Raw genomic sequence first — 24,588 nt, 5'->3', positions numbered from 1 at the left:
TGGGAAGTATCATTATGTTCTTGAAATTGTATGCATCAAGTATATGAAATATGTTCCCTTTATATTAAAAATTGTTTTAAAAAGATTTATTTTTAAAAAGCAAAAAAAAAAAAAAAAAGAACTGAATTAATTGACATACTCCTAGAATGAAAACTTCTAGTTTAATGGAGACAATAGTGATCCATTCCTAAGGAAAATAACAATTAAATGAACAATATATTAAAATACATTGAATTATATATTATTTGTTTTTTAACTGGCTGATGAATATAAAACATATTAATTATGTGGTCATCAATCATTTATGTTTGCCTGAAATATTTCCTATTAAATAAGCTAAATATTCAGAAAAGCAGAGGTAGACATTGTGCTTCACATTGACTCTCAACTATGTCTAATCTAAGAAATATATATGTAATTTTGTACATTCTGCTTATATATTTAATTAATTAATCTTGTCATTGCAGCATTTCGTTTTATTAAATATTTTGTATTTCTTATTGCTTTGCAAGTTGCCCCAGTTGAACTGAACTTGAATACTTATTCTAATAACTAGTATGGTCTCATTTACACATTTAATGAATGTGGTCATTCAGGTTATTGATTAAACTATTAAACACCATTACGTATAGGAATAATTGTGTTAGAAAATCAATTGTTATGTCATTTTAGGTGAGCATAACCCATTGTTATCAATTCTTTGCATATTCACTAGTGATATCTATCTATGTTAATATGTATATATGGTCTATTATGTCTTCTTAGGTAATAGATAACATATATATCATCCAAAACAAAATCTAAAGCCCAATGACATAATGATTAAATTTTTAATATTTCCTTCATCTGCAAATCAGCAATCAGTTGAATGTGGAACTTAAGCAGTCTCATTAAGCTATTTTTTAATTAAAAAATCCTCTGAAAACAGATTCATTGTAATGTCACTTACATGGCTCATTTTCAGATGGTAACAGTTCTGTCCCCAACAGTATAACATGGTTTTTTTGTATTTTTTTTTTGGCTTTCAAATACAAATATATTTGGAAAATATTTTGGGTTAGTTTCCATTTTGCATTATCTATTTCATTTTAGATGCTAATTACTTGGTTTGTTGATTATATTTCTTTATTATTTCTCCAAAACTATGAACTAATGTTTTTTATTTTATTAGTTTTTCATCAATCTTCCAGTAAAATTTAAATAAGGAAATAACAAGCATATGGCATTTTATGAGTTAAGTATTTGTAATATCAGCCAATTACTCTTGTGTTCTACAGAAAGTTTTAATAATTTTCCTACTAGTTACATCATTCTGTGTGATAAGATAGAGCTACATTATTGATATTTCAAATATCCCAGTCATCAAAATAATAATGCTATGATTAGTGTGTCCAGTGAACTCAGTGATCATTCTTGCAGCCATCAACATGGAGATTTACCATGCCTTGAGACTTATTTTTGTCCTGTTAATACCCACATTTTACAAATTAATTACAAGTTTGTGTAAAACATATGAAAGATTAAAAAAAGATATTATCTCACAGGATGTTATAAAATATGTAAATAAAATAAAATAATATTAAAAATAAAATAATGTAACATAAAATAATATTTTACTCAAGAAAAGGTGTCTTTGAGATTCCCAATGTCAAAGTTAAATGTGTTAAGAGTAATACTGAAAATTTACCCATAATATGAATTGATTGAATGAAGTAAATATGATAAATTTGAGTAACTGGGAAGATATTTTCATAACTAATATGTCAATTTGGATCCTAATTTACTCTAGAAAATGACAAATCTCCAAATAAACCTGACAGTTGTCCAATTGGATCAAACTGAATAAACTCTGAGGTAATCCACACATTTCTAGGAATATTAGTTTTCACGTATAAAAAAAATGTAGTTTGAAAAAACTGTAAACAATACCGAGCAATAAAAAAGAAAAGTTGGATTATGGTGCTGCATCATGATCCAAGAGGAAAGAACAATATTGTAAAAACATTCATCAAAACAAATCCTTTTAAATGTTGCATTACCAACCAAACTGTCAATGAAATTTTTGAAAAACCTGCAGAAAAAAAACAAAATGATATTAGAATGCTTTCCAAATAGTAAGAGAAAATAGATATTTGCATAAAAATCAGTTTGTCAACAAATGGTATCCCATATCCAAAGAAATAGTCAGGCATATATATATTTTTTTTGACAGACAGAGTTAGATAGTGAGAGAGACAGAGAGAAAGGTCTTCCTTCCATTGGTTCACCCCCCAATGGCCACTGTGGCCAGCACGCTGCACCGATCTCAAGCCACGAGCCACGTGCTTCCTCCTGGTCTCCCATGCGGGTGAAGGGCCCAAGCACTTGGGCCATCCTCCACTGCACTCCCGGGCCACAGCAATGAGCTGGACTGGAAGAGGAGCAACCGGGACAGAACCTGGCACCCCAACCAGGACTAGAACCCAGGGTACCGGCGCTGCAGGAGAATTAGCCAAATGAGCTGTGGCGCCGACCAGATATATTTTTGATATATTCTTAGCAAAGTTTTCTACTATTGGCACCAAAAAATACACAGGGAGTTCAATCACTAAAATAGGCTAAGAACAGCTCCTGATATATAGACTAATCTACAAATAATAAATTAAGCATTGTAAATCAATGAAAAGGAATGGCAATAAACAATGAGGAGAAATTTATTAGAAACATGGAAAAAAGTAAAATTTGATTCTTACTTTAGTGAGTGAATAGATTCAAACCTATATGAATCCAGACTTTTGGAGGTCTTAAGCTATCAAAATTCAACTGTCCTTAATAAAAATAATATATTATTGCAAATATAAAATTAGTTGTGAAAGTGATTATTAATTTAAGATGAGAAAAATCTTAGCACAATACAAGCTTCAAAATGTTACTAACAAGCAGAGTAAAAGACATGAAATCTACAAAAATATGTTTTAATTAAATAATTGGTAGACATGTCCAAAATACCTTTCCCTACAGGTTTTCTTTGTATATTCTCTGATTATTTTTTTATAAAAACAAAAATTTTATTTTCAAAATGTTTACTGTGATATTACTTGAGAGTAGATTTATTGTAAATCACAGATACCATTCTAATATAATGACACTTCCTTTCCTCCATGCCTTCCTTCCTTTTTTAAAAAAGATTCACATGTATATTTGAAAATCAGAATTACAGAGAGAGAGGAAGAGGCAGAGAGACAAAGATTTTACATTTGCTAGTTCATTTCCCAGATGATAACAGCCAGAACTGGGCCAGGTCAAAACCAGGAGTTTCTTTTGGGTCTTCCGTGTTGGTAGCAGGAGCCCAAACACTTGGCCCACCCTCTACTGCTTTTCCCAGCCCATTAACAGAGAATGGATTGGAAGTAGAGCAGCTAGGACTTGAACTTGAATCCATGTGGGATTCAGGCATCACAGGCACTATACCAGAACCTCTCTCTCTCTTTCTCTCTCTCTCTCTCTCTTTTCTCCTCCCTCCCTCCCTTTCCTCCCTTTCCTCCCTCGCTCTTTCTTTCGTTCGTTCGTTCGTTCATTCCTTTCTTCTTCCTATTTTTGAGGTGACATATTTTTAATTTACATTATTGTCAAAGGTTTATTGATAATTTAAAGAAATTTCTTATAGATGCTGATTATTGATGATGCTATCCATATACTTTTCTGGAATTATTCTCAATTTGGGGGGAAATCTCAATAGAATTTCTTTCACACATGAGCCATAAGATTTGGAGAATTTTTCACAAGTAAATTTCTGGCTTATACGTTTCAAACCTTGGTGCTCCCTGTTAACCACACACTCTCAGTTCTGACCATCAGAGAACATATTCACATTGCATTAGAAACCCTATGCATGTATCTCAGTCTCAGAACATCAGAAATTTGGTTCAGTGGTAAAGTCTCCGGAAACAATTCCCCTAGTAGCAGGGCTACTGATTCATGAGTGTGATTATGAACCAATGCCCTCGCATCCATCCACCCTCCCACTGTTCTTCCTCCATCTCCATCTCCTATTCCTAGTCTTATTTTTTTAAAAAAATATATATTTTCTGTTGCCTATATACTCATAATATTTATCCTACACTAACTATAAGAGTTCAACAAGTAGTGTAAGAAAAAGTAAAACACTGTTTCTTATAATTTTTCCAGACTTCCAGTAAATAAAGCACTTTTTGCTTTAGCTGGGTCAACTCCTTTTTTAAAAATAAATATTTGAAAGGCAGAATGACAATGAAGAGGGGGAAAGAGAGACATTCATCAGCTGGTTCCCACACCAAATGGCTGCAAGCTTGAAACTCCATCCTGTTCTCCCTGATGGGTGGCAGCAGCCTAATACTTAAGCCATCAGTATCCGTTGCTTTCCAAGGCGCATTAGCAGGAAGTTGGATTAGAAGCAGAATGGCAGGACTCAAACCAGTATTCTAGTATGGATGACAATATTGGCCAGCACCACGGCTCACTAGGCTAATCCTCCGCCTTGCGGCGCCAGCACACCAGGTTCTAGTCCCGGTCAGGGAGCCAGATTCTGTCCCTGTTGCCCCTCTTCCAGGCCACCTCTCTGCTGTGGCCAGGGAGTGCAGTGGAGAATGGCCCAAGTCCTTGGGCCCTGCACCCGCATGGGAGACCAGGAGAAGCACCTGGCTCCTGGCTTCGGATCAGTGCGGTGCTCTGGCCACAGTGCGCCAGCCACAGTGGCCATTGCGGGGTGAACCAACGGCAAAGGAAGACCTTTCTCTCTGTCTCTCTCTCTCTCTCTCACTGTTCACTCTGCCTGTCAAAAAACAAAACAAACAAACAAACAAACAAACAAAAAACAAAAAAAGACAATATTGCCAGCTGCAGCCTAACTGGCTAAGTCACAATGCCAGTTCCAAGATCAACCCCTTCTTAATGGTCCAAAGGTCATCTCCTTTCATCTTTCCAGACTTGGAAGAAGGTCTTAGCTGTCTACTGTCAGAATTGAAGCCCCTTTTTCCCCTGCATAAGGTGTTTCCTGCTTGCATTTAGAGGGTACTATAGCCTGAGGAATAGAAAGAGGAGGAGGAACACACACTGGGAGGCTGTTACACTTCTAATAAAAGAGGATAATGTTTATATCCTGAGTACATGAAAGAGCTATTTTAAATCAGTGACACCATATTCCAGTAGAAAAATGAACTGTTTACTGAAAGGGAATTAAGTGGTTAATAATCATTAAAAATCACTCACTTTAAAAGGAGCATGCATTTGTTATCAAATTTAAAAATAAGCCTTCAATGCTAATACTTAGAATTGATGGAATAAGATAAGAGTGTATACTGCTTCTGAGAATATAAATTTGTACACATTTCAGGGAATTAATTTATCAATTTGGAAATGTGTATTAATAGCCTTAAAATGTTCATTCCATATCATGTAGTCATTCTCCTTCCAGGAAAAAATCTGAAATAAATAGACAAAATTTTAGACACAAAGGTATTGTACTATTTATGATGGAAGAACAGTGACATACAGGGAGTGGTTAAGTGACTTATGGGATTGTGATATAGAAAGTGGAATATAGTATGTACCATTACAATATATTTATGAGATTTTCAGAATATGAGAAATACAGAATGCCAAGTGGAAAGGTATTTGTGCATAATATATAACACAACCACAACCACACAAGCACACACATGCATACACACAGATACATAATTTCAGATATGACAGTATACCATTTTTAATTGAATTTAAAATGCAATTTTAAAATAATTGTTTTATTTCACAATCTACCAAACAGAGCATTTGTAGCTACTCCACTTCTTGTTGGCAAGTTGGAGAATTGATGACGGTGTTTCTAGAGCATGGTACTGAAAGTATATATTGTTATCAAAGCATTCAATTTGGTGCAATTCAGAGTTGGCGTCTGATGTCCTCAGCTCGCCTCCCCCACGGTTGTTACAGCTGCGCAGCTGTAGTGTGTGCCTGGTGGTCTCCCAGAGGTGACTGTGTTTCATTGTAAGGCTGTATTAGTGAAGCCCCTGGGCTCTTATGTGAGGAAAGGCACTATATAAATGCAAAATAGTCTATTTTATTCATGCTGTCATATAAATAGAGATCTACTTTATGCTAGCAGTTTTTCAAGGAAACTAGCTATTCTTAGTATCATGCTTCTCATTCTCAGAGCCTCCATAATCCGTCGGGCAAAATTATTTTCCACCCCAGGAAAACAGTAGCCTTCCTGGGTGCAGAAGAGTCATTAGAAATGTCACCTTAAACCAGGACTAGTGCACACAGAGAATTAAATGCTTATCTAGATAGTTCAGACACTAGCTCCTAGCTCCTACCTGCTGACTGGCTCTGGTTGCAGTTCCGGATGTCTGACTGCAAGGACACAAGGAGCCAAATCTTTTCTGCTGATCTCAGCAGGGGCCACTTTTCACACCACCTTTCAGCACGAGGATATGGTGAAACCAACAAGCTCTGCAGTCAGGATGATTTGGGCTTAAATTCCAGTTATACGGTCTTTGAGTCTAGTTCTTCATGTTCACATGAATGTATGTACACTTTAAGGATGTTACAGAATGATTAAATGAGGCATGGGGGAATGTCATTTAGCACAATTCCAGGCACATAGTATTTCGATCCATGTTATCTATTGCAGCCCGTGGTTGTGCTTACGTCATTGAGCAAAAACCTGAGAAATGTGTTTGGGACACTGTGCTCTGGGCATGGAATAGGAGAGTGGCTAGAGAGCAGGAGTCATAGAGCCTTCTATCTCCCTCTTAAAGAATTTACAAACGCTAAACATGGAAACCATGGAATTAGAAGTGACCTTAGTAACTATCTATTCCACTCTTAATTTTTAACATAAGAAAGACTTATTAAAACAAGCCAAAATGGGTCTATGTTTTTGTCTGGCATGCTGTGTGCTTCAAAAGGAATCAAGTATACTTGGCTCATTAACCTGGTTTGGATTATTATTTGGATTATCTGCCACCTCTTCTTTGTCCCCCTAACCCTTTATAATGGTGTAAAAAATTAGCCTCCTGTGGGACTCATATTCATTCAATAGTGTGCTGACTTCTGATCCCCACTCATCATCATTGCATAATCTCACCTGTCATCTTGATTAACCTTGTATTGCTCCTTTAGCATTAATGCTTATGCAAGCAACCTGTCCTTCTGAAATGTTTAGTGAAACCACATCTTTTAATTTTGTCTCACCTTATCCTTCTAAATGTTGAAACCCTTAAGAATGAATTCATGTTTAGAGAAGGGAGTTTAAGCATACATGCCAGCTGGCAAGGACAGAGCCCACCTGCCCCATTTCTACATTTCTATTAAGCTATGCCATGGCAACTCTCTTAACAAATTGAGTTGAAATTAGGCATCAATAGCCTTGCCTATTTACCTAAGGAATTCTTTCATTATCATTCTATAGATATGTGATGCAAATCTGAAGAGCGACTCCTTACCTTTGCCTCAATTGTGTGGAAAAGAAATCTAACTCTCCATTGCCTATGCTTCTACTTCTGCCCATTCCTATTCTAGTTCCCTTTTAAAGGGATTTGACAGTATAGCTGGACAGAGATTGGGACAGCCTTCAATCATTATTGAATGAATGTCCCAGTGGTATCACCATATCTCTAGTCCAGGCATCTGAATTTTTCTGTATCACATCTCTCCTTTGAGAATCTGAGGAAGCCTTCAGACTGCTCAGGATAATGCTTTGAAATGCAAAACACAAAAATGCATAAATTACAGAGGAAGATAATTATATTGAAATGGTTATCAAATTATGAAAAAATTGTGATATGGAACCATATGTGTCTTTATTAACATATTAAATAAGATCTAGTGGTAGGTCTAATAACCGCCATAATCTCAAAGTAGTGATGAGCACAAATGTTATTTCTAGACAGCTGCAACAACTGTAATATGATATGAAAATATCTGATTTCTATTGATGACAGCCATAAGTTCAGCTAATCCTACTGTGATTTCTTTCCTACATTCATAATGAAAGGAAATGCTACATTCTAGTTAGAAGTCAGTTAAAATGAAGATGTAATATTTTCTCGTTTACATTCAGGAACTCTGATAATTTTATCCAAGATGCTCTTAGTGCCTGGAGCCCTATTTAAGAACTGCAGCTGAGCTTTCTGGCTTGGACTTAAATAGAGTTGTCCCAGGAACTCACTGTGTCCTGCACCTACTCTTTCTTTCCCTAAGACAGAACTCAGGAGCTGATCCTGGAGTTCACTTTGGGGACCGACATTCTTTGCCTTATGTCTTGCTTCAGGCCATCCAGCAGAAAGGTCTCAAATTTTAAATTTAGGTCAGAGGAAAGCAAATGAACTATAATTAGCTAGAAAACAGTTCACATAGCAGCAAGTTCTCTCTCTGCTCCCCCAAATCTTCACCTCCAATTACTCTGCATTGTAGAGATTCATTTAATGAATTCCTGCAATCTGATTTTCATTCTATTTCTCTCTTCCTCCCTCCCCTCTGTATGTGCATAAGCATATACATATGTGTGTGTATATACATATATATTTACACACATGCATATATATGGAGAAAAAGTACACACACATATGTATACATATATATAGGTAGACATTTCATTTTCATACTTTAAAATTTGGAACTGACCCCAGAGCTTTTCCCACAAAAGAGAATTTTACTAGAATGAGAGTGCCATGAAGTCAGAGACTTGACTTTATTCACTGCTACTTCAATATCCGTTAGAAAACTGCTTCATATTGCTTGAAGTTTGTTGAATGAATGGACAACTATCATAACCTACATATATATATATATACACACACACACATATATATATGTGTATATATATATGTATATATATAGTGGAAATACAAATGGGCTTCTGACGATTTGAAGGTTATACTAAAGAGAGAAAGCTGGGGCCAGTGTTGTGGATTAGCAGGTAATGCTGCTGCCTAACACACTGTCAACCTATATGGGTACTGGTCTGAGTCCCAACTGTTCCACTTCCTATTCAGCTACATGCTAATGTGTATGGTAAAGCAGGGAAGGATGGCCCAAGTTCATGGGCCCCTGAAACCATGTGGGAAATCTGGAAGAAGCCCCTGGCTCCTGGCTTCAGTCTGACCCAGCTTTCGCTGTTGTGGCAGTTTGGGGAGTGAATAGAGAATGGAGGATATTCTCTCTCTCTTTCTCTCTCTCCCTCTCTCTGTAACTCTGCCTTTCAAATATATAAAAAATTATTTAAAAGGGAGAGAGAAAGCCAAATGCCCTAGAAGTAGTTCTCATGAAAGCAAAATGAAACCTTAGTTTTTCAACTTAGAAAAATAATACATATATGTATACCTATGTACAAATATACACACACAAAAATAACCAATCCATATGTTATAAAATAGCAAAATATTTCATTCTCAAATGAAAATAAATGACTTATTTCCAGAGTGATGACCTAGAAGATAAAAAAATAATGGTTATAATTGAGAAAGTGGAAGTTAAGATAGCTATCTGTACATGTTAGTACAGAGCAAACTGAAGCAAGGCAAGTGAATATTGTTGGCTGAACTCCTTATGCACTGTAGGAGCAGCTGTCCTGGGTGATTGATATACATTGTTGAATGAATGAATGAGCTAAAATTTAATGTTAGATGACTTCTTTTCATCTCAACTTACCAACATTGCACAGAGTTGCTAGACTTATTAGACATGGAGTAAAAGAAGCCAGATGTTGAATATTTTATGAACTCAAAGTTTGTAGAGATTTAGGAGGAGTTAGTGGTCTTGCAATGTGACTTGTGGTCACGTTCCGAAATCCAGATGGAAGGATCACTAATTTTGATTGTAAGTGGTAAGATGATTTACAGAGTCCCATCAGTGTACTACAGCACCAGAAACATAACTATGCCATCAAAAAAATTCAAGTGTGGGAACCAGCATTGTGGTACAGCTACTAGAGCTGCCGTCTGTGACACCACCACTCCTTACGTATGCTGGTTCATCTCCCAGATGCTATGCTTCTAATTCAGCTTCGTGCTATGGCCTGGGAAAGCAGCAGAAGATGCAAAAGATGGCACAAGAGTTTTGTTCTCTCTCTCTTTCTCTGTCTCTCTTTCTCTGACTATAATTCTTTCAAAATACATTTAAAAATCTTGAAAAAAAAAACCCTCTAGTGTGATTAACATCTAACCATCTAGGAACTAAAGATGCACAACTTATGAAGCTCAAAAACACTTTAAAATCATACTGCTTCTACAAACTTCTACAGACTAGCCAACTCTTACAGACACTGCTGACATCACTTGCCACTGAAGAAATCATCCCAAAATTACTTGTTGGATAACATAGAAGCAAAGGCATATCAACAACTCAAGTGACACCATACATTCTATCTAAATCAAAAATATCTACCCATAAAACCTATTTTATAGAAAGAAACTGTTATGCTAGATATTCAGACATCTGTGTAGGAATATAGGAGACATGAAGAATCAAGTAGCCACGAAGTCTCCCAAAGAACAAAGTAGTCTCAAGAAATAGACCCTGATATAAAGAAAATTTATGAACTGCCTAAAAAAGAAATCAAAATAAGAATCCTAAGGATTACAGTGAGATGCAATAGAATACAAATAGATACTTTCAGGAAGTGAGGAAAGCAATAGATGACATGCATGAAAAATTCAATAAAGAGACAGAAACCATTCAAAAGAATCACACAGAAATTTTGGAGCTGAAAATTTTAATCAATTAAATTTTAAAGAATAGAATTAAAAGCTTCAGAAAATACAGGCAGAGGTAAGAAGTTCTGATTCGGAAGACAAAACTTTTTAAGTAATCTATAGCCAGATAAAATAAAGCATAAGCAATGTAAAAGAACAAAGAAAACCTAAATGACATATTAATACAACTAAGTTAACAAATATGAATATTTCATAGGCATATCTGAATGATTAGAGAAGCAAAAAGGCTTTTAGAACCTACTGAATGAAATAATAGTTGAAAATTTCCCAAGTAGAGATATGGACATCCTTATACAGAACTCACAGGATCTCAATCAGATGCAACCAAAGAAGAAAATCTTCTTGAAGGCATATTACAATCAGCTTGTTAAAAGTGAAGGTAAATGAGAGAATTCTAAAGTAAGTAAGAGAAAAACATAAGGTTACATTTAAAGGAAAACAACTTGACTAACAGAAGACTTCTCTGCAGAAACTCTCAGGCCAGAAAAAAATGAGGTGATATATTCCCGGTCTTGAAAGAAAAAAATAGACTTCAAAACCAGAATACCATATACAGTGAAGCTATTGTTTAGACATGAAAGAAAAATAAAGTATTTCAAAGACAAATGCTGAGAGAGTTCATCACCACCAGAACAGCCTTCCAAAAAGTTTGAAGAGAGTCCTACATTAGATGTAAAAATCATTAAAACACATGGCAGCACAAGATATACTAACTGAATGGTTATAATCCATAACCAATCAACAAAATGATAGGAGTTAGTTCTTATCTATCAGTATTAACTTTGAAAGTAAATGAACTAAATTCCCCAGTCAAAAGATAGAAGCTAAATGGATGAAAATGTAAGAAAATGCTATCTTCAAGAAACTCCCTTCACAGGTAAAGATGTATATAAACTGAAAGTGAGAGACTCAAAAAAGACACACATACCATGAAAATAGAAACCATAACGAAGCAAAAATAGTTATACTAATTTCAGATACAACAGATTTTAAACTGAAACTATAAAAAGAGACAAAGAAGAAATCTAGATAGATAGATAGATAGATAGAGGATCAATTCAGTAAGAAGATATAACAATCATTACCATATATATATATATACCCAATGCAAGACCACTCAGATATTTATAGCTAGCAAACACCATTAGACCTAAACAGAAAGATAGAACCCAATATAATAATAGCGGGCAGGGGGCTTCAACACTCCATTGTCACCAATGGAAAGATCATCGACATAGAAAACCAACAAAGATATATCAGAATTGAAGTGTACTACTGAGCAAATGGACCTAACAGACAATCACAGAGTATTTCACCCAACAGCTACAGAATACACATTCTTCCCATCAGCACATTAAGCATTTTCTATGATAGACCATATGTTAGACCACACACTAGCTTAGTACATTTAAAATGATTGAAATCTTGCCATATATTTTCTCAGACCTCAAAGTAATATAATTAGAAATCAACAACAAAAGCAAAAGAAAATTTACAAATATGTGGATGTTAAACAAAATGCTACTGAATGACTAATGGATTACTGGAAAATTAAAAAGGAAATAATAACTTTATTGAAATAGCTGGAAATGAAAACATAGCATGTGAATACCTGTGGGAAATAAGAAAAGCAGAATTAGGAGGGAACTTTATAAAAACAAGGACTTACTAAAAAATAGAGAAGTATCTGGCCTGAGAGTTTCTGTCTCATTGGCATAGAAAGACAAGAACAAACCAAATACAAAATTAGCAGAAGGCAATAAGAATCAGAGTGAGCCAGCATTGTGGTGCAGTGGGTTAAATCACAGCATGGAAAACTGACATCCCAAATCAGAGTGCTGGTTCCAGTCCAGTTGCTCTGCTTCCCATCAAGCTCCCTGTTAGTGGGCCTGGGAAACCAGCCAAAGATGACCCTGGTACTTGGGCCTGTCACCCACATTGGAAACCTGGATGGAGTTTTGGGCTCTTAGCTTCACCTTGGCCCAGCTGTGGCCATTACAGCCATTTGGCCAGTGAAACAGCAGTTGGAAGATCTCTCTTTTCCTTTTTATCTTCATTTATCTATGGGACTCTGCTTTTCAGATAAATAAATGTCTTAAAAGATCAGAGATGAGGTACTAAAAAATACAAAGCATCACAAAAAGCAAAGCTGATTTTTGAGTTGATAAACAAATAGACAAACCATTAGATTAAAAAAGAAAAATAGAGAAGAAAAAATCCCAGATAAAATTAGCGATCAAAAAGGAGACATTACAACCAACACCACAGAAATGCAAATGATTATTAATAAACTATTATGGGGGTATAGGTAAAGCTGCTACTTCTCATATGGGTGCAAGTTTGAGTCCTGGGGGCTCCATTTCTGACCTAGTCCCTGCTAATGACCTGGGAAAATCAGTAGAAGATGGCCCCCAAATTAAATTCAATCTGAAACCTTCCTCCCTTTTTTTTTTGCTAGAAGATGAGAAGATGGGAGAGGTGGGAGGTATAAAAGAGTTTGGATTGAAAAATAGAAGAATCTAGATGTGATTCATTAATTGTGACAAAGATATTGAAATGTGATATTAATAGGGAAGGTGGATGACAGTAATATGGTAACTGTATAACTAATAATTTTTGTTTTGCAAATTTAAAACTATTCTGAAATAAAACTTTTGAAAAGCTTTTGGAGAGTTCATGGAAAATGTATACTATGAAAAAAAAACAGTGATTGGATTTCCAAATGTTAGTAGCAAAATAAATTCTTCTTTTTGATTCTATATTTCCTGGAACATTTTGAAACATTTGAAGTCTCATATGGTATTCCAAAAGTAATCCATTACATATAATAAAAGACTAATATAAACAGAAAAATGTGAGGAGTTCCTGAGGAGTTTAGAGGGTTCCTGTTTCTAGATGTTGTCAAATGACAGCATTCAAATCACAGAGTCCTTGAAATCATTGGATAGTAATTCATTCCCCAAAATAAGATCTCTCAAACATGCCTGGAAATTGCTCATACAGTCCTCCCTGGAGTGTTTCCAGTGATTACAGATTATATCACATTTTAGAACAGGCAACTCAATTATTAATAGACATAATATTTAAAAGCTTGATCTTTGTAAAACCTGAAATTTATCACTTAATATTTACCCAAAAATGAGTGCAATGCATGGTACATAAAAATCGCTCAATGTCTTTTGCCACTGTTGAATTAATATTCTAATTTGTACCTGGGGAAGGGAGATCTCAGCTCATTTCCAGAGCAGACTATGTGTTGTTTTCCTCAAAAGGACAAGATAATTAGGAGCAATACTGTAGCAGACAAGAATCCAACACTTTTTGACTATAGTTCCACTTATTTTTTAAACACATACATATTGTCAATCTTTTTAAAGTGATTTTTGATCCTACTAAATAAAAGAAAAAGATACATGCAACTAATAAAATTCTTCAAATACTGAAATCAACTTTTAGAAAAAACTGTCTCAAAATGTTGCCATCTCCAAACAAAATTTTCCAAATCATTCAATAGGCATAATTTGCTCAATCATCAACCTTATCAAGCTTACCCTTTATAAAGGGGGACTGAAGGAAGTATCATTATATTAGGTTGTTTCTGTGAACACCTTGGATCTTCTCTCTTTTTATTACTATCAAATTAACTTGAGAATTGATGAGAAAAATGTTGTAGTAATTATCATAGATTTACTGTGACCATGAGCATCTATTGAATTAATGATTCCTTAAAAAAATAAAATAAATAAAAGGTGATACTGAATTTAGATCAAGGCAATTAGATGTGTCATGATCAAATCAGAGTATAATGAATCCATCAGAATATTATATTTGAATTAGGACTTTAATGAATAAATATAACTGAAATTGTTTCCTTCACAGTTTCATCACACAATAAGTTTGCAATTATATAAACACAAAGGGTTACACATTTCATTCTATCTTTGATTACATTTCAGCTAGCTTCCTCCTAACAATTTCCTTTCTTATTGTAAATTCAGAGCTTAACAACTACTCTTGTTAAAAATCTCATTTTGTTGGCTTTAATGAAACAGCTCAGTCTTGTGATAACTTCTATATTTTCACTCCTTTTCCATTTGTTTTTCCTCTAACTCAGAGGAAAAGCTACCTATCTACTTCAATTCTTGATTTTCTCCTTATTTCACCATCATTGCACCTGCTTTTTTCACTCACTCCTCTGCTCTCTTTTAAATTTATCTTTCTCAATTCTACATTGCTCTCACTGAAATTAAGTTCAATGATAACCCTCTGAATTTTCAAATCTAATGTATTTCAAGTCAGTACCCCATAGATCCATCCTTAGTATTTGGTTGTGTTGCTCATCCTTTATTTGTGAAAAAAAAAAAACTCTCTTTCCTAACTTTCAATACATTACTTTTTATACTTCTCCTTACATCTTATAAATTTTGTTTCTTTTATCTTTCTTGCTGTTTAAATTACATTGGGCCCCATACTTTCATAGATAGTCTCCATTTACTCAATGACTTCTATTGTTTCCAAATTTATATCACTAGTTTTAGTGTGGTTTTTTCCTAAACTCTGAACAAATGTTGAAACTTTTGTATATATAAAGTTTTATATATTTTTATATATTTTATATATATAGTGTAAACATATATAAAGTTTTATATATGCTTTTTATATATAAATATATATATATAAAAGATATATATATATATACATATATACGCCAAACACTTGGACCATCTTCTGTTGTTTTTCCCAGGTCATATATACATTTGAAAATCAGAGTTACAGAGAGAGTGGGAAAGATCATAATAGAGGTCTTCTATCTCCAAGTGGCTGCAACAGACAGGATTGCACCAGGCCAAAGCCAGGAGCCAGGAACGTCATCTGGGTCTTCCACATGTGTGGCAGGGACCAAAACAATTGGACCATTTTCTGCTGCTTTTTCCAGACCATTAGCATGGAGCTGGATAGGAGCAGAGCTACTGGGACATGAACCAGCCCCTATATGGGATGCAGGCATTGCAAGAGGTGGCTTTAGTGTCTACACTATAACTCTGACTCCTAAGCAATTTTTTGTTATAATTTTCAATTTTTTAAAAAAGAAGATCTATTTATTTATCTGAAAGTCTGAGTTACAGAAGGGAGAGACAGAGAAGGAGATCTTCCACACACTGTTTCGCTCTCCAGATGGCTGCAATGGCAATTGCTGGGCGAGGCTGAAGCCAGGAGGCAGGAGCTTCTTCCAGTCTCCCACGTGAGTGGCAGGGGTCCAAACACTGGGGCCAACTTTTTCTGCTTTTCCAAGGTCATTAACAGGAAGTTGGATCAGAAGTGAAGCAGCCAAGACATATCCACCCCATATGGGATGATGGTGTCAAGGCAGAATCTTTACTCACTATCCCGTAACACTGACCCCAGCAATATTTTTGAATGATTACTGGAAATCTAAATCTTAACACCCTTGAAGACCCTAAGCTCAATATTAGGAAAAATATGACACTTTTAAATTTTAATTAGTAAAAGTCTATACTTTCTTCTTCATGGAATTCATCATCTGTATCACAGATGACAGAGACCAACTGTCGATGTGATTAGGTCACTTGTACTGGTACAAAATGCACTCCACATTGCTCTAACTTGCTGTACCAATCCCTTCATAATAAAATATTTAGGTAGAATTTATCATATACCAGTCCCACTTCTAAGTGATTTGTTTATCCTAATTCATTAAATTCAACAACCCCATAAATGCGTATACTATTATCATTTTAATGAGAAAATACATACAGAAGGGGAAATAATTTTTCAAAGTTATCAGTAGCTGAAAGAAAGGGATCCAAGATACAAACACAAGGACAGGATCTATTCTTTTTACCATCATGCAGTACAGCTTTTTCACAATGCTTCTTCCCTTTTACATTTCCAAATTTTTCTTACCAAATGTCATATCTTACCTACTGGGTCTTGAGATATTACATTTGTTGTCCCTTTCTAAAAAATTCCATGATTTTTCAGCACCCAATGCCTCACTTTTAGTGTGATTTTGTTTTTCAGGGATACTTCCCTTACTCTCGTTTCTCTTGCTGTCTGTGGTGTCTTAAAGTCATTTGGATCTTCCAAGCAGGTGCAGGGGCCCAAGCACTTTATGGGTGCATTAGCAAGGACAGGATAGGAAGTGGTAACAACCAGGAACTGGTGTCCATATATAGGATGTCAGCATTGCAAGTGGCGGCTTAGCTTGCTATGCCACAACTCAGAACCCCAGGAAATATTTACAATCCCAAAATCCTTTTATACCATGATTCACAGTTCAATATATGTTCATATAACACACGCACACACACACACACACACCATCAATAAAATAGAAATAATTTTTTATGGTTTCCCAGCTTCCTTTTCTAACAATATATTTCAAATATTGCTATATACCATTCTCTCTGGCTTCTCAATAGATTGAATAGTTATACAAAAAAAAGTGCTGAAATTTACCTCTTTGGCCAGTAACTTGAAACATCACCATTCATACATTAAACACCTACCTGTATTTGGATCTTTTTCTGCATAGTTGATCTTGCTCTCTTGATTTTCCTGCTTATATATAAATACTTGATTCCAAAGTTTGTGTACCATAGTTGCTCATTTAGTTATAGATTTAATAACTGCAGCTTTTAATAATAAGTAATTTTAGCCTACTCCTCCATTCTCTTCATTTTCAGAAATTTCTTATTCAACCTTAAAATCAGCTTGCTCTTCAGTGTCCACAAACCACAGTCTTAATGATATTTATGTTGAAATTACAATAAAATGGTGTGACGTCAGAGCTGTGCGTGACATCAGGGCTGTGCACGAACTGAGAGCTGAGTGCAAACTCAGTCAAACAGAAAAACCTGACTCTGGGGGGTGAAATACCAGGAGGTTAGGATTTAGTGAAAGGGTAGAACTAATGAACTGAGGCGGGGGTAAAAAAAGAGACGGTGGGTGAGAGAACTCACGGAGGTCACGTGAGTACTCTCCAAAGACACTACAATTCGGTAACCTTGGCAACCCGGTGGGAGACTGCAGGAGAAATTGAACCCACACTGAGGGCAAAACAGATTCTTTGGGTGGTCTGTGGAAAAAAAAAAAAAAGCAGACGAATGCTATACACACAGAGAAGCCAGAGATTGGAAGCTAACTACCAGCAATTCTGCTCAGCTGTGCAGTATTACTTCCCTCCTGAAAAATAAATAAATAAATAAATAAATGAAAGAGAGAGAGAGAGATCTACCATGCCTAAGCTGAGTGTGTCACCTTTGGCACACCCTTAACCCTGAAGAACTAAGCAGAGCTCTCTGGCCACACCCATCTCAAGCCTCCAAGGCTCCTCCAACAGCAGACAGTCCACTTAACACAGTCATAGTATAACAAGAAAAAAAAAACACCACAGTAAGGAAAGAATTCAAAGAATTCCTCCAAAATGCCAAGCAATAAACACAGAAACCGAGGGAACAAGATCAACGAACACAATATGACGCCCCCAAATGAACAAAACACCCCAAGCCAAGATTATGAAGATGATGAGATAGAAGAAATGCAAGATACAGATTTCAAAAAATTTACGATAAGAACATTTAGAAGTTTTCAAAAGCAAATTCTTGAACTACAGAAATCCTTACTGGACAAGATAGAAAATCTCTCTCGTGAAAATGAAATCTTAAGGAGGAACCAAAATGAAATGGAGAAACTAGTAGAACAGGAAAGTGTGATAGTGAAGAGAAATCAAAATGAAATGAAGAACTCAATAGATCAAATGAAAAACACAAGGGAGTCTTAAAAACAGAGTCAGTGAAACAGAAGAAAGAATATCGGACTTAGAAGACAGAGCACAGGAAAGCATACAGTCAAACCAAATAAAAGAAGAGGAAATTAGAAATCTAAAAAATATTGTTAGGAATCTTCAGGATACTATTAAAAACCCCAAACATTCGGGTTCTAGGAGTTCCTGAAGGCATGGAGAGGGAGAAAGGATTAGAAGGCCTTTTTAGTGAAATACTAGCAGAGAACTTTCTGGGTTTGGAGAAGGACATAGACATCCTAGTACAGGAAGCTCATAGAACCCCTAATAAACATGACCAAAAGAGATCTAAACTATGACACTTTGTAATTAAACTCAACACAGTGAAACAAAGAAAAGATTCTAAAATGTGCAAGAGAGAAATGTCAGATTACTCTTAGAGGATCTCCAATTAGACTCACAGCAGACTTCTCATCAGAAACCCTACAAGCCAGGAGAAAATGGCAAGACATAGCCCACGTGCTAAGAGAGAAAAGCTGCCAGCCCAGAATATTATATCCTGCAAAGCTCTCATTTGTGAATGAAGGTGAAATAAAGACCTTTCATAGCAAACAGAAATTGAAAGAATTTGTTGCCACTAGACAGCCCTGCAAAAGATGCTTAAAGGTGTGTTACACTCAGAAACACAGAAACACTGCCAGCAATATGAAAGAAGGTAAAGGAAGAAAACCTACCAGTAAAAGATCATAGGAAGCTCAAAGCATATACTAGAAAATATCTTTGGGAAAATAGCAGGGCAAAGTCACTACCTATCAATAGTCACATTGAACGTTAATGGACTGAACTCTAAAGTTAAAAGGCACAGACTGGCTGAATGGATTAAGGAACAAAACCCATCTATTTGCTGCCTACAAGAAACACATCTTTCCAACATAGATGCATACAGACTGAAAGTGAAAGGCTAGAAAAAGATATACCATGCCAACAGAAACAAAAAAAAAGCAGGTGTAGCCATATTAATATCAGACAAAATAAACTTTAACACAAAAACTGTTAAGAGAGACAAAGAGGGGAACTATATAATTATTTTTTGACTTTTATTTAATGAATATGAATTTCCAAAGTACGACTTATGGATTACAATGGCCTCCCCCCCCATACCGTCCCTCCCACCCACAACCCTCCCCTTTCCCACTCCCTCTCCCCTTCCATTCACATCAAGATTCATTTTCAATTATCTTAATATACAGAAGATCAGCTTAGTATACATTAAGTAAAGATTTCACAGTTTGCTCCCACACAAACATAAAGTGAAAAATAATAGATGATTTTTTGTAATGATGATGAAATCAGTTCAGACCTATTGTCATGTTTAATCCCAGTGAGAGTCAAGTTGGGAATTGATAATTTCTTTCTTTTTTTTTTTTTTTACAGAAGATCAGTTTAGTATGCATTAAGTAAAGATTTCGACAGTTTGCACCCCCATAGAAACACAAAGTGAAATATATTGTTTGAGTACTCATTATAGCATTAAATCTCAATGTACAGCACATTAAGGACAGAGATCCTACAAGAGGAGTAAGTGCACAGTGACTCCTGTTGTTGACTTTACAAATTGACACTCCTGTCTATGGAATCAGTAATCTCCCTATGCTCCAGTCATGAGTTTCCAAGGCTATGAAAGCCCTCTGAGTTCTCCGACTCTTATCTTGTTTAGACGAGGTCATAGTCAAAGTGGAGGTTCTCTCCTCCCTTCAGAGAAAGGTACCTCCTTCTTTGAAGACCTGTTCTTTCCACTGGGATCTCATTCACAGAGATCTTTTTGCCAGAGTGTCTTGGCTTTCCATGCCTCAAATACTCTCATGGGCTTTTCAGCCAGATCTGAATGCCTTTAGGGCTGATTCTGAGGCCAGAGTGCTGTTTAGGACATCCGCCATTCTATGAGTCTGCTGAGTATCTCACTTACCATGTTGGGTCACTCTTCCCTTTATTTATTCTATCGGTTAGTGTTAGCAGGTACTAGACTTGTTTATGTGCTCCCTTTGACTCTTAGTCCTTTCATTATGATCAATTGTGAACTGAAATTGATCACTTGGACTAGTGAGATGGCATTGGTACATGCCACCTTGATGGGATTGAATTGGAATCCCCTGGTATGTTTCTAACTCTACCATTTGGGGCAAGTCAGCTTGAGCATGTCCCAAATTATACATCTCTTCCCTCTCTTATTCCCACTCTTATGTTTAACAGGGATCACATTTCAGTTAATTTTCAACACTTAAGAATAACTGTGTGATAATTACAGAATTAAACCAGTCATATTAAGTAGAACAGACAAAAAAAAATACTAAGAGGGATAATGTATTAAGTTGTTCATTAACAGTCAGGGCTATGCTGATCAAGTCACCATTTCTCATAGTGTCCATTTCACTTCAACTGGTTTCCTTTTTGGTGTTCAGTCAGTTGTCACCAATCAGGGAGAACATATGGTATTTGTCCCTTTGGGATTGGCTTATTTCACTCAGCATGATGTGTTCCAGATTCCTCCATTTTGTTGCAAATGACTGGATTTCGTTGTTTCTTACTGAGGTATAGTATTCTAAAGAATACATATCCCATAATTTCTTTATCCAGTCTACCGTTGATGGGCATTTAGGTTGGTTCCAGGTCTTGGCTATTGTGAATTGTGCTGTGATAAACATTAGGGTGTAGACCGCTTTTTTGTTTGCCAATTTAAATTCCTTTGGGTAAATTCCAAGGAGTGGGATGGCTGGGTCGAACAGTAGGGTTATATTCAGGTTTCTGAGGAATCTCCAGACTGACTTCCATAGTGGCTTGACCAGTTTGCATTCCCACCAACAGTGGGTTAGTGTCCCTTGTTCCCCACATCCTCGCCAGCATCTGTTGTTGGTAGATTTCTGTATGTGAGCCATTCTCACCTGGGTGAGGTGAAACCTCATTGTGGTTTTGATTTGCATTTCCCTGATTGCTAGTGATCTTGAACATTTTTTCATGTGCCTGTTGGCCATTTGGATTTCCTCTTTTGAAAAATGTCTGTTGAGGTCCTTGGCCCATCTCTTAAGTGGGTTGTTGGTTTTGTTTTTGTGGAGTTTCTTGATCTCTTTGTAGATTCTGGTTATTAACCCTTTATCTGTTGCATAGTTTGCAAATATTTTTTCCCATTCTGTCGGTTGTCTCTTCACTCTCCTGACTGTTTCTTTTGCAGTACAGAAAATTCTCAATTTGATGCAATCCCAATAGGGGAACTATATAATTATTAAGGGTTCAATTCAACAGGAAGATGTAACTATTATAAATGTATATGCACCTAATTACAGGGCACCGGTTTATTTAAAAGATATGCTAGGGACTTAAAAAAGGAAGACATAGATTCCAATACAATAGTACTGGGGGATTTCAATACTCCACTCTCAGAAATAGACAGAACATCCGGACAGAGATCAACAAAGAAGACACTATTGCCCAAATGGATCTAACAGATATCTACAGAACTTTCAATCCTACATCTAAAGATTTTACATTCTTTTCAGCAGTGCATGGAACCTTCTCTAGGATTGACCATACACTAGGCCATAAAGCAAGTCTCAGCAAATTTAAAAGAATTAGAATCATACCTTGCAGTTTCTCAGACGACAGCGGAATGGAGGTGGAAATTAGCAACTCAGGAATCCCTAGAAAGTATGCAAACACATGGAGACTGAACAACATGCTCCTGAATGAACACTGGGTCATAGAAGAAGTCAAAAGACAAATCAAAAATTTTCTGGAAGTAAATGAGGATAACAACACAACATACCAAAATTTATGGGATATGGAAAAAGCAGTGTTAAGAGGAAATTTTATAGCAAAAGTTGCCTACATCAAGAGATTGGAAAGGCACCAAATTCATGAGCTTTCAGTGCATCTCAAGGATCTAGAAAATCTGCAGCAAACCAGACCCAAATCTAGTAGGAGAAGAGAAATAATTAAAATCAGAGAAGAAATCAACAGGATTGAATCCAAAAAAATTACAAAAAATCAGCCACGTGAAGAGCTGGTTTTTTGAAAAAATGATAAAATTGACACACCATTGACTCAAATAACTAAAAAAAAGAAGAGAAAAGACCCAAATCAATAAAATCAGGGCTGAAAAAGGAAATGTAACAACATACACCACATAAATAAAAAGAATCATCAGAAATTACTACAAAAAGTTTCATGCCAGCAAACAGGGAAATCTATCAGAAATGGACAGATTCCTGGACACATGCAATTTACCTAAATTGAACCAGGAAGACATAGAAAACCTAAACAGACCCATAACTCAGAAAGAAATTGAAACAGTAATAAAGGCCCTCCCAACAAAGAAAAGCCCAGGACCAGATGGATTCACTGCTGAATTCTACCAGACATTTAAAGAAGAACTAACTCCAATTCTCCTCAAACTATTCAGAACAATCGAAAAAGAGGGAATCCTGCCAAATTCTTTCTATGAAGCCAGCATCACCTTAATCCCTAAGCCAGAGAAAGATGCAGCATTGAAAGAAAATTACAGACCAATATCCCTGATGAACATAGACACAAAAATCCTCAATAAAATTCTCGCCAATAGAATACAACAACACATCAGAAAGATCATCCACCCAGACCAGGTAGGATTTATCCCTGGTATGCAGGGATGGTTCAATGTGAGCAAAACAATCAATGTGATACACCACATTAACAGACGCAGAAGGAAAACCATATGATTATCTCAATTGACGCAGAGAAAACTTTTGATAAAATACAACACCCTTTCATGATGAAAACCCTAAGCAAATTGGGTTTGGAAGAACATTCCTCAATATAATCAAAGCAATTTATGAAAAACCTATGGCCAGCATCCTATTGAATGGGGAAAAGTTGGAAGCACTTTTCTCTGAGATCTGGTGCCAGACAGGGATGCCCACTCTCACCGCTACTATTCAACATAGTTCTGGAAGTTTTAGCCAGAGCCATCAGGGAAGAAAAAGAAATTAAATGAATACAAATTGGGAAGGAATTAGTCAAATTATCCCTCTTTGCAGATGATATGATTCTTTATTTAGGGGATCCAAAGCACTCTACTAAGAGACTATTGGAACTCTCGAAAGAGTTTGGAAAGGTAGCAGGATATAAAATCAATGCACAAAAATCAACAGCCTTTGTATACACAGGCAATGCCACGGCGGAGGAGGAAATGATAAGATAAATCCCATTCATAATAGCTACAAAAACAATCAAATACTTTGGAATAAACTTAACCAAGGATGTTCAAGGTCTCTACAATGAAAATTACAAAACCTTAAAGAAAGAAATAGAAGAGGATACCAAAAAATGGAAAAATCTTGGATTGGAAGAATCAAAATCATCAAAATGTCCATTCTCCCAAAAGCCATTTATAGATTCAATGCAACACCAATCAAGATACGAAAGACATTCTTCTCAGATCTAGAAAAAATGATGCTGAAATTCATATGGAGATGCAGGAGACCTCGAATATTTAAAGCAATCATGTACAACAAAAACAAAGTCGGAGGCATCACAATACCAGATTTCAGGACATACTACAGGGCAGTGGTAATCAAAACAGCATGGTATTGGTACAGAAACAGATGGATAGACCAATGGAACAGAATAGAAACACCAGAAATCCACCCAAACATCTACAGCCAACTTATATTTGATCAAGGATCTAAAACCAATTCCTGGAGCAAGGACAGTCTATTCAATAAATGCTGCTGGGAAAACTGGATTTCCACGTGCAGAAGCATGAAGCAAGACCCCTACCTTACACCTTACACAAAAATCCACTCAACATGGATTAAAGACCTAAATCTACGACCTGACACCATCAAATTATTAGAGAACATTGGAGAAACCCTGCAAGATATAGGTACCGGCAATGACTTCTTGGAAAACACCCCAGATACACAGGCAGTCAAAGCTGAAATTAACTATTGGGATTGCATCAAATTGAGAGTTTCTGTACTACAAAAGAAACAGTCAGGAGAGTGAAGAGGCAACTGACAGAATGGGAAAAATTATTTGCAAACTTCGCAACAGATAAAGGGT

This window comes from Oryctolagus cuniculus, chromosome 7 (genome assembly GCF_051225735.1).
Source record: "Oryctolagus cuniculus isolate XC-2025 breed Fujian yellow rabbit chromosome 7, ASM5122573v1, whole genome shotgun sequence".
Lineage (NCBI taxonomy): Eukaryota > Metazoa > Chordata > Mammalia > Lagomorpha > Leporidae > Oryctolagus > Oryctolagus cuniculus.
The sequence above is the reverse complement of the archived record's forward strand: the minus strand, read 5'-3'. Positions refer to the sequence as shown.